At 36.9% G+C, this 17360-nt stretch overlaps 1 protein-coding gene across 5 annotated transcripts in view; it reads left to right on the top strand.

Moving 5' to 3' along the window:
- Window positions 1-17360, top strand: part of LOC149078850 (uncharacterized) — a 214179-nt gene that overhangs the window by 78249 nt on the left and 118570 nt on the right. The gene's annotated exons all lie outside the window — the stretch shown is intronic.

The following is a 17360-nucleotide window of genomic DNA, read 5'->3' on the forward strand; positions in this document are numbered from 1 at the left end:
TAATTTGATGTTTTTGATGAATTATGGAATGTTCACTGGCTGCAATTCATCGGTGATTTTAACTTTAAGACATAAATTTGAATTTGCCTGACGAACTGTTATTATTTTTCATATTCACAGTGAAACTTCGATATAGCGATGCTATTAGTCGTCCTCGAGAAAGCTAAAATATATTGAAAGATATTTCAAGCCAAATCTAAAAAAAAAAAAATATCAAAATCTCCTCCAAAAATATAGTTGGGGGGAGGGGGTGGAAGTTATCGTAGTATCTAGAGGACTTTAAGATTAGCCTCTAGGCGATTCCAAAGAAGATTTAAAAAATACTATTGTAGGGGGATTTATCGTTATATCGAGTATCTTAGCGGCGAGGTATCACTGTATATGTTACGGTAAATGTAATAAATCCGGTGATTATGCGTAATTGCCGGTAACTGTACATAATCACCGTCCATTTTTGTAGGTTACGTAAATTTTGTTTGCATCGTGCGGATTTATCAAATTTACTGGTTATCTATGTGTACAAACATGTGCACAAAATGTATACAAAAACTGTGTATAAAATAACATGTCCTGACTGATTCATTACTGCCGAGCCGAAACCGCTGAAGCTATAAGTATGAAATTTGGACAGTCCTTTTTATTTTATTTTGTGGAGACTCACTAAGAAGGGATCTTTCAAAATTCAACGCCTAATTGTGTCATGGGGGGAATTTTCAGATTACGAAATCGATTCGAGCGAAGCCGAGCGTAACAGCTAGTTATTCGTTAAAAATCACAAGTGATAAATACCGCATGGTAAATACCGACGGCCCTGTTCGAAATGGCAATAACTCAGAAAAGTGCATTTTTGAGTTATCCACGCCATAAGAACGGTGGGAAAATATGCCTAGACAAAATTGCAAAACAACAGAAACTCCCAGCTCTTCTTATAAGCTACTCCTACTGTAATTAAATCATTAAATCTTTCAAAATAGAGATGAATATAAAGTGAATCTTGAAAATGCAGATATCTCATATCTTAAAATTTTCAGTTGTCCCTTTTATTGTACTAGGCCGTCAATATGATAATCCTTCAATGAAATTACTCGGATTTACTAGAATCCTGCTTAAACTTCAACTCTGGGTTGATAAATTCAATTGGTGATGGTGTTTTTTTTTTTTTTTTGCACATATTCATACATGTGTGAAGAAAACCAACATTATGTAACATTATGATGTTTTATCTCTTTAGCATTTATTTTCATTTAATTCAAGTTTTATAACAAAAATACGCACGTATTACACACGAGCAAAACTAATATTCTGTTTATATGAAGAGGACAGAGAGGTGAACATTTTCCCCCCATATTTATCGAACATAATAACTTGATTTGGAAATTATGTATAATCGCCGGCAAAAGCGATAATGTCGTGAAATTTATCAACCTTACCGAGACGATTGCGGATTATGCATAGTTACCGATTCATCACATTTACCGTAACATATACATTAATAGTCATTAGCTAGGATAATTTAATTATCGCCAACAAGCTTTGTATACTTCGTGCTTTTCCTAATTTTACAATATAATTATCTCGTTTAGCTCTGGTAGCTATAGGTCAGTGCCGAACACGCGCGTGATAGTGAGCTCTTGTCAGTGAATTTTCCGTTAATGAATCTTCTTGACACGCATTGGAAGGTTCCATAGATAATAACACAATTACAGCACGGCACGGCCCATCTCTTCAAAACAATTCCCAAAACTAATGAAAGTTTCAGACTTGACCAATTAAATTAAGCACCAACGAGAAAATTCTGTGGTGTTTGGTCAGAACATGATATCTCCAAAAATGGCTTTTTGATCTAAAAGTAAGTCTTGCTAATTACAAGTGAGATAAATGCACAAATACTTGCCGTACGGCTAAACTATATGTTGATATATGATATTTTAATTTTTGTGTATCTTTATTTTTGATTTTTAAGTGACAATGAAAATGCTTATATCTCAACACTGTGACTTTGAAGTTATGTTCTGACTAAACACCAAAAAATTCCAGAATTAATGAAAATTAAAAATGAAAAGTAGGTGGGAATTCCCCAATTTTTTTGCTGAGAATTCAGGATTAACGTATAAAATAATTCCAGAATTGATGGAAATTAAGAATTAATGCAAGGGATTATTTCAAATTTATGAAAATTAAGAATCAGTGCTAGGAATAATTTCAGATTTGGTGAAAGTCTCCAATGATTTGCCGTGAGAGCGGGCCTCGCGCATTGCGACCGCACTTGTCGCACACCCGCAAATGGCGGCTGTGCTTGTCCATTACTAAAAATTTCATTTTCGATTAATGGAATTTGCGTATGCCGATTATAACTTGAAATTTTTTCTCAAAGTAGTGAAATTGCATCAGTTAATTACACACAGTAAATTACGGTAGATTATGCGGTCGCAATTAGACGGTCACCAAAGTGAATGAAGTCCTTATGTGTGAATTATATTCTAGCAGTTGATTACAAACACGTCAATGTGGACTGCTGAAAATGTCGAATTCGCGCACACACGCCTTTCTTCACCTTTCTCAAGTACCGTAACTTGGGGTTTCTTTAACCCAAAAAGTACATTTCTTACCAAAGGATAGCCTTAAAAGCATTAATCATGCTGAACTTTTTACTATTTGAAACCTAACTTTTGCTTCAACTAACTTTAACTTTTGCTTGAAATTTTCTAAGATTCAAATTTTTTTTTCAAGCCAAAATTTTAAATTTTATGTTCAAAACAAATTTCAATAATTTATTATAAAGTAACCTCCGGTTTGTTACTTGGAGCAAGCTACATTTCCTATGCAAATAAGTAATTTAAATAGGTAATGGGAAAAGTAGGACCCCTAGGATCAGGAAATAAAACCCTTAGAGATATTTTCATTGTAAAATATTTATACAATTTTATATTAAATTTGAAAATACATCATGATTTCGTTGATGTTGAACGAAATATTTAAACACTCCTTTATATCTTTCTAACTGTACTGTAAGACCAGTCGGGGCCCCATGCTCAATATACACTGAAGAGCCAAAAAAACTGGTACACCTGCCTAATATCGTGTAGGGCCCCCGCGAGCCCGCAGAATTGCCGCAACACGACGTGGCATGGACTCGAATAATGTCTGAAGTAGTGCTGGAGGTAATTGACACCATTAATCCTGCAGGGCTGTCCATAAATCCGTTGGAGTAAGAGGGGGGTGGAGATCTCTTCTGAACAGCACGTTGCAAGGCATCCCAGATATGTCCAATAATGTTCATGTCTGGGGATTTTGGTGGCCAGCGGAAGTGTCTAAAGTCAGAAGAGTGTTCCTGGAGCCACTTTGTAGCAATTCTGGACGTGTGGGGTGTCGCATTGTCCTGCTGAAATTGTCCAAGTCCGTCGGAATGCACAATGGACATGAATGGGTGCAGGTGATCAGACAGGATGCTTACGTGCCTGTCACCTGTCAGAGTCGTATATAGACATCAGGGGTCCCATATCACGCCAACTGCACACGCCCCATACCATCCATCACAGAGCCTCCACCAGCTTGAACAGTCCTGTTGACATGTAGGGTCCATGGATTCATGAGGTTGTCTCCATACCCATACACGTCCATCAGCTCGAAGCAATTGGAACCGAGACTCGTCAGACCAGGCAACGTGTTTCCAGTCCTCAACAGTCCAATGTCGGTATTGTCGGGCCCAGGCGAGGCGTAAAGCTTTGTGTCGTGCAGTCATCAAGGGTACACGAGTGGGCCTTTGGCTCCGAAAGCCCATATCGATGATGTTTTGTTGACTGGTTCGCACGCTAACACTTGTTGATGGCCCAGCATTGAAATCTGCAGCAATTTGCGGAAGGGTTGCACGTCTGTCACGTTTAATGATTCTCGTCAGTCGTCCCGTTCTTGCATGATCTTTTTCCGGCCGCAGCGATGTCGTAGATTTAATTTTTTACCGGATTCCCGATATTCACGGTACACTCGTGAAATGGTCGTACGTGAAAATCCAAATTTCATCGCTACCTCGGAGATGCTATGTCCCATCTCTCGTGCGCCGACTATAACACCACGTTCAAACTCACTTAAATCTCGATAACCTGCCATTGTAGCAGCAGTAACGGATCTAACAACTATGCCAGACACTTGTTGTGTTATATAGGCGTTGCCGACCGCAGCGCCGTACTCCGATTGGTTCCATATCTCTTTATTTGCATACGCATGTCTGTACTAGTTTTTTTGGCTCTTCAGTTTATGTTTCTAACTAGTTCCACTAAGGATAATAATTTATGAAAAAGCTACTTTACAGTGGAACTGAAAACAATTCCCCCTTTCATTAGTTTTGGTGGACTACTATAATTTTCTTTTTTATACCTCATTTCTTCACTAGTAAAAACGACTGAATGTCGAGGTATGTGTGTGTTTAATAAATCATTCTTCAATCTCCTTTTTATAGAAGACGTACTTATTTTAAAGCGGGCTGATGCGCCTTTTCAAGACCAGGATTACACTATAAAAGTTCGATAAAAGTACTTTTATAAAAATTGAAAAATGCATTGGTAACATTCTAGAAAATGCAATCGATCACACACCTTATTGGTTGTATTTTTCGAGTTTTATAAATGAACTTTTATGAAACTTTCATAATGTAATTTCTCTAGCTGAAAAGACAGACCCCCTGTAATTTTGGGGCATTTTTGGTTTCAGATCTGCTAAATGCAATTAAATCACGCTAAACCAGTTAATAAAAGAAAATTGACAAAAAGTAATGATATTAATTATTTTCATTGTGGAATTTGAAAGTTAAACATGTAGCTAGCTAGGAGTTACTCAGGTCCATTTTCCCAGCTGGGAAAATGGACCAGAACTTTCAAGTTCTGGGCCATTTTTCGGTCCAAGTAACCCCATTACTTATACATTTTACTGTGTTAAGCGATTCTCTATCTAGCTAAAACTATTATTTTCTTAACGACTATAGGAAATACATGAAATGTAAATTTCTCTGTTTTGCATGACTGCAGTGTGTAAAATGTTAAAGTTCAAAGTTATCAGATCACAAAAATCATGTTTTCGTCACAAAGCAACATAATCTGAACTGGGAAATAACGGGAAGAGCGGGAACGTAGTTTTAGTGCCAAAGTTGAATCACTTCTGAATTTGCATAACAGCTGACCCGGGAGTGATTTGAAACATCCCCCCCCCTCCCCCTGAGTTCATTTAACTCCCAGGGCCCAAATAATCCCAGTTTACGGTACGTACAATTAAGTCTCTGTGAATTATTTATTTTTGTGATAACTAGAGCTCGGAAGTTCGGAAAAAGTGCTGTAAAAATGCACTTGACGTAATTTTTTTTTTGCGTATTTATAAACTCTTCTAGTAACACCTTTTTTAAATTTTTCTTGCCATAAATGCCATTTTGACGTTGTTTTAAGTTTATTCGTTAATTTCAAAAGTCATATTCTATAGAACTTGGATATTTTGAGCATTGAAAACTCCAAAAGAATTTTTTTTAAATCTCCTACTCTTAGTATTAATTATCACCAGGAAGCCCTTCCAGTCCCATTAAAACATGAACAGGAGTAAACTGTTTACTTCAACTGAAAGACCTACAAAATGTAAGTGCCTAAGAGATAGAATACTTGGTGTTGCTATGCATCAACTTTGCTTTGGTCGGATGGTGTTACATAGGAATGTTTTTGTTTTATATACGAGAGAAGCTGAGAAAAATTAGAAGTTTTTTTCTCTACATGCTATGCTTCACATAACACGTTTTGCTCACGCACTGGACTTCATTGTATATGTATGTGACTGTCCAAAAGGTCATCAGTTGACATATTAAGCTGCATACAAGGCGGGGTAAGAGCTTTCAGGGCTCCTAGATACACCATAAATGCATTTCAAACAACCATGGTGAGTTATTGTAGAAGATACATTATTAGTATATTCGATTAAATTGAGGGGTGTGCGAAATATGCGGAAATATCGGGCCCGCTCTTTAAGGGGTGCTGCATAGGCCTATGGGGCAATATAAAAGAAAAAAGTGATATTTTTTACAATAAAACAAGGTAGCTGGGTTTCAGTTATAAAAATGATAATTAATATTCCTAACAAACAAGAATCATTCGTAACTCGAAGGAGACTCGCGGCCTCCGCGTCTAGTAACGGTGGCTGTGAAATCGACCTAATCCTGAATCCGGGACCACAAACATTTTATTTTCAGCATAAAAAATATATTTATAATAACTGCATTATTATCCTAATAAAACTATAATTGTAACAGTAGTCGGAGTGAGTGCAACCAATTTTTTAGACAGTTGTGGCACCCTAAATATCGTATTTTGCCTTTCTCCCTGTAATTATAAACGCTTTATAAAAATACCTGCTTTAAGCATTTTTTATGCTTTTGTATTTTGACCATTTTTACGCCTAAGCTTTCAGGCTATAGTGATAATTTTTGTTTCCATATTAGATTTTAAGTATGTACTGTATTAGCAATACCGTACAGACCCGATACGAATTTCTTATGTACCTCAACAGGTCGATACTTACAAACAGGAAAATATGTAGATATCTCAAGTTGCAGGTTTTAATCCGACCAGGAGCTCGAACTAATTTGATATTTCGATGATTGTATCGAATTATTATTGCTGCTTAAGTATATGATATTTACCGAGGAAAATATGAATTGCACTCGAATAAGTATTATGATGAACATGTGGATGAAACGTTTTATTAGCACATACATACAGTACTATGATTTCGTTCGTATATGCCTGCATTTATGTTATCGTTCCGTTTTAACGTTACGTGATTGCTTTCTTATTAAATCGGCTTTGGTAAGAGAGGGGGGAAAAGGAATAAAATTCGTTTGATGCCTGTTGATATTGGCAATTATCGACTTAATTTTTAGCGGAATTAATTAATTTTGCCGGCAACCATTTTTCGTGTCATCAATGGCGGAACCGAAGCTTGTGAGCCAGTCGCTTTGCTTCTTTTGTTTTTAAAGCTTTAACTAAGAAAAGAAAACGATTTTTTTGTTCATTCTTCCAAGGATATATATGATATCCTTGCGTGCGAGGATAAGCTCTTCTTAAAAACGAGCTACTTTTTTTTTTAAAGCCCATTTTTTCCTTACTTTTTTTCGTCTTTTGTCCGTCCCTTGCGTCCTTCCGCCATGTGCGTGACCTCAGTTGGATTGGCGTTTCCCACGTGCCTCCGTCAAATCAATCAATAAAGACTCTAAAGCTGTAGAGCTGCCGTTCTCCCCATGTGCATTTTGGTTCCTCAAAATTACCTATACAATGTCTAAATGTCATATTCTGTGGAACCTCTTTTTTTTCCCCCCGGCGTGAATAAACCGGCCAGCGGATTAACCGGATACGGAAATTTTCAATTTCATGTTAAGCTCTTCCCTACCCGTGTTACGAATTTTTTTGATTCATCGGTAACGTAAGATTTTGTGAAACTGGTAATAAAAACAAACATTTCAATTCCTTAGAACTGGATTTTTTTCCATTCTTTTACAAAACTTCCCTTCCCACTTTTAGTCCCATCTCAACGCGTTGAAATAGCAGCCCCCTATATGCACGCATAAGATCTAAAAATCAGACATTGCCCTGGCGCAATCTACATTTGAAGATTTAGCCAATCACAGGCGGTACCAGGAAAAAAAAAACTTTTCATGTACAGGTGTGGGTTGAAATGTACTACTTTCTTTTTACAACTGAAAGACAAGGCACAAGGGTTCTGCCATCTGAAGTATAATAGTGAATAATATTAGTGTGGCTACGTAATTGTGTAAATAAGTATAATTTTTTTTATTAGATTTTTTCTTACGAACGACGATATGATACATATATCATAAATGTGAAGTATGTAAATAAGTAATATACTGTATATGTAAGTAAATGTGATATATCGGTTATTATGCATACTTACCAATCGTGTAGGTAAGTTTGATAAATACTTAAAATTTATCGCCTTTGTTTGTGATTACGCATAATACCCTAGTGTAGTTGGTGAATTTGATAAATAGGAAAATTCCAAATGTTATAGTATGTGTGATGAATGTTGGCGGACACACTTTGATATAATTATAACAAATTTTACCATCGTACCCAGATACAATACATGCATAGATTATGAAGTATAGTATATTATATAGTACGATTTATCATTTTTACCAACGACGCGACGATTTGGTATTATGCATAACCGCCGGTTAAAGTTATAAATTTATCAAACTTACCAAAATGCTTGGTAAGTATGCATAATAACTGCATTTATCCAATACCACCTATAGAAGAAGGCTATTTCACCTATAACCATTGGATATGCTGCAAAAAAAAAAAAAAAAAGGTAAAGATATCGCACACGTCGGCCTGCTACATCCAATGGCAATAAGTGAAATTAAGGGGACTTAAGGATTATTATTCTAGTGGCTATAGAGAGAGGTGAAATGGTCTTCAGTGACGCCACGAGCTTCATTCAGAGGCCGCTTTCTACAGGCTACAGGTGGTGTTGATTTATCACAGTTACCGTAACATATACACTGGACGGTCATTTCAAATAGGTTAGATACATGAACACTTTTTTCTGAAATTTTGTTAATTTTAATAATTTTTCACTCGCGGTGGTGTAACCAAGTATTTCGTTTGTCCGTATTCCATGGGCACGTGCCCCATTTGCCCATGCAAGAAACAGGCCCTGTCCACATTATCTCCCCAGCTCACCGCCGCTTCCATGTCAAAAATCGGCGGCGCCCCAAGGAGCCACTTTGAAGGAACAACTGACTTACAGAACACTTCCGTAGACTCCGTTGTCCGTACGCAGATCCATGTGCTCGTGGGGAAGCTATTTCGTATAGAATTCGATTGATATGCCTGTAATTTTGGCAGTTCAATGTATGACACAAACTAACAACATATATCGTATGCCATACAATTATGTAATTATAGTCTACTTATTTTAAGTTATCTACTACTAAACCATACATGCACCTCCTCGTCCATGTTCCTCTGGGGGTAACTTCTGACGGATCGGTACATGTTGGAATGTGCGTATCTGTGTTGTGAACCCCACGTGAAGCTTGTTTCTGTGTAATGCTTGTTGTAGCGCTGCCATCTGCCACCTATTTTTGTAACTATGGTTGAAGATGTTACCGTTGAAGGCGTGTTGCTTTCTGCGGCGAGACTTTTTAACGGGGAGATCGGCTCGCATTCGCGCCTCGAAGAAGGGTATCTGCTATGAAACACTTTAGCCTTTTTTCCCTACAAAATTGCCTTAATCTATCCACCTGCAATAGACAAATATTTACCGAACAAGGAAAAGAAATTTATACATGCTTCAGATAAAACTCTCTGGGATGAAGCTGAACAAAGTTATAAAAGAATAAAATGCCGGAAATAATAGCATTTATTATGCGTCATGGGTTTCTTATTAGTGTCTACTTGTTCGAAATCGAAATTTTATTATCATTATTTTTCCTCATTTCCCAGGAATTTTTTCAGTGTTTGATTTGCCGGTCTAATTAATGTCATCGCGACACGATATCTCTAGGTTATTACGATGATACATACGCAATTTTTGTCATATCTTTATTTTAAAAAAAAAAATCCAATAATAATGAGATGTTTTCCATCGAAGAGTTTTACACGTGAACGACTCTCATGTTTGTTGTTGTTGAAGCAGGAAACAATAAAGTTACCGATGAAATAACCATTTGCCGTCATTAGGATTAATTAGTTTATTAATTAAAACATTTGATGTTCTCCTAATTTTGTTTTTAATTTTCTTTTGAATAAAGAGGAAAGAGAAATAGCTTTTTGGTTTTTCGTTTAACGTCAGAATACTTTTGATTTTAGGGAATTTATCCTTTCCTCCAATTAGTTCAGGATAAAACCTTTTCTATCTTCTCCGTGTTTTTTGTATTTTTAAATTTTGATTTTTTTTTTAAAAAAAAACCTTAATTACCATTTTCATGTCCTCAAGTATGAACTTCGTAGCATTTCATCTCGTTAGAATCGTTTTTGAATGACAAAATGTTTGAAATAGCATCGTTTTTATTTTCCTTGAAATAAAATATTTCAAGAATTTATTTTTGGTGAATATTAAAAAAATCTTTATTTCTTTTCATTGGAATTTTTGTTTTCGTTAATTTAAAACATAACAAACATTAATTTGACAGGATCAAAATTCTTTTGAAATATGAACCTAAATTGAGATTCGTTATTTCTGTTGAAATATGCGAGTTATTTTAGAGCAATGTTAATAGTTATATTTAAGTACACATGATTCAGTGTTATGGGATAAGGCTTGACAAATTGGGGGAAAAAATATGTAGCAGCCAAATTTTCTAAGAGTCAAACATATATTTTTCCCCCGAGAAAAAAACGAACAAAATAATTATTTTATGCTTTTCTGGGCTCCCTGTGACCTCTTCCCAAGTGGGTAGAAATGCTTACATCAATTCCGAATTTTTTGCGTTGTCCCCAGACTCCAGTTTAGTCATCGCACATAGAAAATTTTAGTCTTACACTCCTCAAATTTTGACTCGCCATGGCGACCTGGTATACGACGTACGTAATATGGATGAATTCTGGTGGGATAATATTTTACCTACAGCGCAGCACAAAAGTTCAGACACACAATATATGCTTTAATAAAATTAAAAATAACTAATAGCTCTTGTTAATAATTTTATTTGAGATCAGAAATTTCGTATTCTAGAATATATGAGGGAAACGCGTCATAAAAACTAAAACTTCAGAGAAAAAACATTGAATTTTACGTGCGTTATAAAAGTATAGGCACAGAATCAAATTTATGTAAATTTCAATTTGCCACGTTAATTTACGTCACAAAGGTGTGTTTCTCATTGTTGCTACACATTGAATGATTTCGTGAATCAAGTACCATGCCAAAATCCGCTCAGTCTTAGAACAAGGAAGTATTGTGGATATGAGTAGTGACGTCACAAGGTTAATGTTGTCTGTTTCTCGAATTTCTATTGAATTGAATCGATTTAACTGAGGTATCTATAATATACAGCGCTAGCACTTGGTGAGCATTGTAAACCAAAATCGAGACCAGGAAGACCACGAGTGACAGTTTACGTGACGTCAGAAAAATACGGAGACTGGCTTCGCAACAAAATCACTCTGCTAGTGAAAACATAGAACAGAAATGAATATTTTAAGAGGAAACCCCCTGATCGTAGATAAATTCGCGAAGTCGGCTATTTGCAAAAGAGCAAAATGATTTGTATACCCTGAAAACGTCACCATTAGCGAGCGCAATTGAACTGCACTCGATACCATATGTCGTATTCAGGAAAATCACTGCAGTGATGAAAAGGGGAATTTCTAGATGGCCCAGACGGTTATTCTTATTACTAGGCATGATCTAAGCAAGAATCTAAGAACTTTATTCAGTACGCAGCAAGGTGGAAGTTTGATGATAGAGCGTTTGGTTATGATGGGAAGACCTCATTGGCATTCTGAAATGGCAGCAAGAATACAAAAATATACCAAGAAAGCCATTTATTACCATTTTGGAGTAATATTGGGTGCTTCAAGCTAGACTTTTCAGCAGGATCATGCCCCCATTCGCATCTCATAGCCTATTCAAGGAAAAAGTAGTTCAGAGCTAAAAGCGTCTCTGTTCTGCATTGGCCAGCCTTCAAAATGAATCTAAACCCCCCCATTGAAAACCTACCCTCACACGTGTCGTGCATAGCAGAGGAAAACAATATTTTTCGGTATATATATTTTGCACTGAAAAATACAATTGAGAAAGCATGGTTTTTGATTTTGACTTACTATACTGACCAGACTTACTATAAAACCTTGTTCTTTCGATGGAAATTCGTGCATTTGATGTTATAAAAAGCAATGGTTCATCACTTAAGTTACTAAAACTATTTACATGATTTCTAAAAAAAAAAAACGTGCCTAAACTTTTATGGCAAGCATTTTTATTGTTTTTAATTTGTCACAGGGATCCTGCTAATTTGCATTAAATTACTTAAAACTCGAAATTTGCGTTATGCCTAAACTTTTGTGGTGCACTGTATGTATATGCCATGAAAATAACCTGAAATATTCTGCGATATGAACGTGGTTTGAAAAGATTTCAGACAAGGAATCTGTCGCGTTTCTCCGCAAATTAAAATGAGAGGTCTTGAAATTGAGGTCCTTTCCCCAGATTTTCTCTGACATTCATTTTTTTAATTAGAAATCTCAAGAATCTCGTTTTAGGGGAATCATCGTTTTTAATTTTTAGTATTATTTTTAGAATCTTACTACAGTTACGGGCACATCACAGGCTAAAAATAGAGCGGGGGGGGGGCGCTGTATTACGTTTTGACTCCTATTTACTTGGATTTTGCAGACACAACCAATGTGTCATTTCCCCCCCCCCTTCTTACGTCATAAATCATTTTTTTTACCCAGTCCAGTCTGGTCATTTTTTTCCCCCCTTTACTATTTGTCGTTGCTTCTGGACGACATTGGAATGGCTTTCGGGTCAGGTTCGACGCCAGTGAGCATTTGATGAGTTATGTGTGGGTAAATTGTGTGAGAAGGAAAAAAAAACTTGGAAAATTCTGAGTGCGTGTATTTGTCAAGCGGACGGGCGGACCCGTCGTCATTATTATATCGAGCTGAGGTCAGGGCTATATATATACACACGCACAAACTCTCTCTTACAAAATACGTTATTACCCAACACCCCCTTTTGTTTTCTGTCTCCTCTCATTCCGTCGAAAGCTGGTGTGTGTGTGTGTGCCACAGCTGCTGTCGAGTCTCTAACGCTCTCGTTGGTAGGTTGACAGTGAGGGAACGAGCACAATAAATTCTCTTGTCATAACTCAATGAAATCTCGTGTTCGGTGCCATTAATCTCGATGGTCTGTCTCTCCAAGAGGCCGACGGCAGTTGTGGGAGTCGTGGCTGGTCCTGCTTGCAAAGGGGGAAAGACAGATTTGTGAACACTTTATGTGAGGATTTTGATCAAGTTTCGCACTATCAGCGACGGTTTTTCAAGTTTGCCAGAATTTAGGGGTGGGGGAAGAGTTTTTTTTTTTTTTTTTTTTTTTATGGATGCAGTCTGCTGAATGAATTCCTCTATTAATTTGATCTATTATCGGAGATTCTGTCATTCATGGCCAAGTGCGACAGGTTTTCTTGTGTTGCGAAAGTTTCACAGGGTTTCTCTCCTATGTGTTTGAACTTAGTGCTGCTGTGTGGTGATTGTGCTGGACTGGCACCGTGAGTATATGAGTTCGAAGCTGGAGGCACAGTAGTGGCAACACCACCTGTATAGGAGGTGGCCTCCGCACGAAGCTCGTGACGCCACTGGAGAAGGCCATCTTGCGCCATATTTATTCTTTTTTGTAGTATATCCAATGGCTGTAGATGAGATTTTCTTCAGCGACGGGCGGAATTTATTTCAGCGACGGGCTTCTTTATGACGGGCGGAGGCCTTCTTCTGCAGGTGGTGGTAATCGGCTGAAGTTGGTTTTCCGCGATGTTTCACTTTGAAACAGCGGTAAGCAGGCATATATTCAACACAATACTTCCATAACATGGAAATTCAGACATTTGGCATTTTCTCTTCAAAACATGCAACACAGATGACAGCATTCGTATACCACGGAATAAACATAACTCTGACAACATAAATTACGTTAGGGCCACGCATCTACAGGTGAATTCCGGTGAATTCGTAAGTAGTTTAAAAATTAAAGGAATTGGTATATTTGAATGCGGTTTGCAAAGAAGTTATTCTCACGAATGTAGATTTTTTTTTTTATTCAAAGAAATTCCAATTTTTGTCTATAGAGTGCTCTGCACAAAAGCACATTTATGGAAATTCGTTAATCAGAGTCCTATAAATTTCGGGTGTGCATTTGACAGCTCTTTTTCTTTTAATTCTCATACTGACACCTAAATAAGGTTTTCTTTGTGCTGTTGGCATTGCTGGTTAAAGCACTAGTCTTGAAGTTGTACCTCAGCCACGAATCCCTGGCTGAAGCTTTACGAACGTTTCGGATACAGAAGAGGTTCTATGGTTCATTCACTCCTGCCAGACTTGTTTCTCTAGCCTTCTATCATCAAAAACTGGAACTAAATTGCTTTCCAAAAAAAAAATAAACAAAAAATCCCCTTCGTGAGAATAACTTTTTCACAAATCGGTTTATATGTACACACACACACACTTTCTTCCTGGTACCACTTTGTTAGAAATTCTCCAGAGGAATGTTTCTCTCTTTTTTTTTTTTTTTTATGAAGTTTCGGATTGCTCTAACAAAGACTGAAATTTTCACCATACGATGAAGCCCTGGTCGTGTCAGCTATCGTAGATTACAGCTACATAGGCTGGTGTTGTCCGTGTACGGTTTGAAGAGAACGGGGGGGGGGGGATGTTTACGAGGTGCATGTGCGGTTATGGAGTTGTTTGAATTTTGTTATTTTAAACATTGAAAAAACAGCCGCGTTCTTATTCAGGATGACAGCTTCAAGTTGTTCGTTTCAATTATTATTATTATTATTATCACTTATTCATGCGCTTCCGAGTAATCAGCTCTCACAGGTAATTGAGGGTGTGGTCTCGATCCGAGGTGGTTTTTGGACCCTTTCGCTGTGTTTCGGTGGTTGATGAAGGTGAAAGAGCCTTGTATGGATGTTTTCGTACACTCCTCTTGCAACTCGCACTAAAAATTAGTTGATGGTTATCTTATTTGACTGTGCCTGTGACTCGTGCGAATTGTCTCTCCACGCCCGATGTTATGAACTTGAGCAATGCATTATCATCAGTTGTTAGTTCGGTACATATCTATCAAGCTTTAATGATGTTGTTAGCGTGTGTTATCAATGGCGATTGTTTTTGAGGGCTTAGTTGTTTTGTTTCTACTGGAGAAGCTGTTTCTCTACATTCTGTGCCGGATAAACAAAAGTAATTATTAAAACGATCGTAATGAGAAAAAGTGCTGATAGGCATGATGAGCAGTCAATAGCATTGCTGTTTTTCAGACTGGTATATTCGAACCTTTGTTCATAAACGGAAGCATTTGAACTGGGTTATGTGCTATTTCAGTGAAAGACATCACGTGTTTTGCTGAATAAGTTTTCGAATGAAATACGCATGATTGTCTCGACACCTAGGATATGACGTGAAACGTCAATAATCTATGGTTCCGGCTGATTCCCGTATAGCAAAAATGCACAAAACTTTCAGTACTCGGGGCCAGGCATAACGCTGCTCGGGGGAAGGGGGGTAGTGTCCACGTCCAAGCCTTAGCTTTTTTCTTCTTTTTTTTAATTCTCTGAGGGCGCGCTGTATCCGTCTATGGGGCTATATGGTGTGCATATGATTCGTATTTTTCCGTAATTTTGGCCGTCCCGATTTTTTTTTTGTAAATGTCCCTTTTTTTTAAATGAAACTTGAATATTTATTCTTTACTGAGAAAGAAATGAAGGTTACTTTCATAACTTACTAAATATATTACGATTATCATGACTATAACTATGATAATGATATGTCATATAATTAATCTTGCATATTTGTCGAAATCGAAATTTTTTGCTTTTTTTTCATGAATAACATTTTAATCTCAATTGTTTTGTCGTCAAACGTTAATCTCATGTGATTTGCTTCATTAAATTAAATAACATCAAAAATGATAGCGATTAAAATCACAATTTAAATAGCTTGATTTTTTTCAAGAAAATCATTGATTTAAATCACGAAATTCAATTTTTTTCTTTCATTTCTTCGATATCGAAGTAAAAATAACAGTATGGTATGCGCATGTAATTGGAAGTTTTTGATTAAAAAGAAATATAGAAGATCTGGTGAAATATGTTATTGCCAAAGCCCGAAGTGCGGCCGGGGCCGGCCACTTCGCAAATTGGCCGGAGATCTTTAGTCAAACTCGATGTGCTGATGTGGGATAGCCCAGTAGAAGCCAAATCCAATTTTTTAATCGCCAACGTGCGATACATGTCTATAAATATATCACCTGTATTGGATTAGCTCCATGTGACGAGGGGAAAGAAAGTGAAATTTGAGGGGAAAACTATAAAAATAATTATATATAGCCATATAGTTCAAATTTTGGAGAAAATATTATCACCGCTTCGTGACTGCGGTTTGATTTCTTGCCATAACTAACATAGACATAATTATTACGAAAAAATAGGCCAACTTAACGATAATCCCGAATCACGTGTTTTGTTATCGGACTTTGGCCGGGAATCACCGACTACTCCACGAACTGACTGTCCCATGTCCGAAATCCGGACATTGGCTGGTACAATATTGAACGAAATCGGCCTAGTCGTGAAGAAGTCAATTTCGGGCTTTGGCAATAGCGTATACAACGTCCACAACAGGCAAATCGCCCAACGAGTTGGCTGAAAAAAAAAATATCCATAAAAAATGTGTATGTCAATTATAACCAAAATACTGAAACCCAATATAAAAGCATATATCGCTAAAGGAGAAACTAATAATTAATACTATATAATACACTGCACATTAAAAATATTATGGTTGTCCCATCTAAGTATAGGTAGTTTCTCGATTTATCCCACTATGTCTATCGTACTTCTTTTTAAACGGGCCAATTGTGTTCGAATTCACGACCCCGAGTAGGTAGGCTATTCCATTTATTAACAACCCTTTAAAGGAAAAACTCCCTGTGGCACCACAACCATGGGGTTGTCCCTTACTAAACTGAAATATAGACTTGGACCTAATCCCTAGATACAGTGCAGAAAGATAGCTGCTCTATTTCTAGATTTTGTGCGTGAGAAAAAAATTCAGAAAAATATAGGGAGCTATAAACTCTTAGATGCAACTACCCTAAGCATTGGCAATGCATTGCAATGGGGCAGTAGGGTTTCCCTGATAAAAAAAAAAAAGAAGAGAAATTGGTTTTTGTATAAAGCCTTGAATTCTATGCCCTAATTGCTGGTTTAAAATAACAATAGATGTTGTGCCATCATGAATACCAAAGGGGGAAATGTCTTTAGAGAGTTTGCTCATTTTTTACCAAAGCTCATTAAATCTGTGAAAGAGTGAAAAAGGGTGATTTATTAAGTAACATCATGCAAATCAGAAACACATGATAATAAAGGCATCCACCAATTGCGCGAGAAACAATCTTGTCTTGTTTTTCATTTAGTTAATGCTGAATGATCCTTTTGTTGTACGTTGAGTGTGAATCAAGAATCCTTGCACTGTCTGCGATACTGAATTGCCATCAGGCATTCACTTTAAATTAGGGGCGGGGACACCTTTTGAAATGAAAACATTTTTCTCTACAAGAGATGTTAATCCATGAAGTTAATTTGGGCT

This window comes from Pholcus phalangioides, unplaced genomic scaffold, assembly GCF_987345545.1.
Source record: "Pholcus phalangioides strain wild (caught in Gottingen) unplaced genomic scaffold, Ppha-v1.0 ptg000013l_1, whole genome shotgun sequence".
Lineage (NCBI taxonomy): Eukaryota > Metazoa > Arthropoda > Arachnida > Araneae > Pholcidae > Pholcus > Pholcus phalangioides.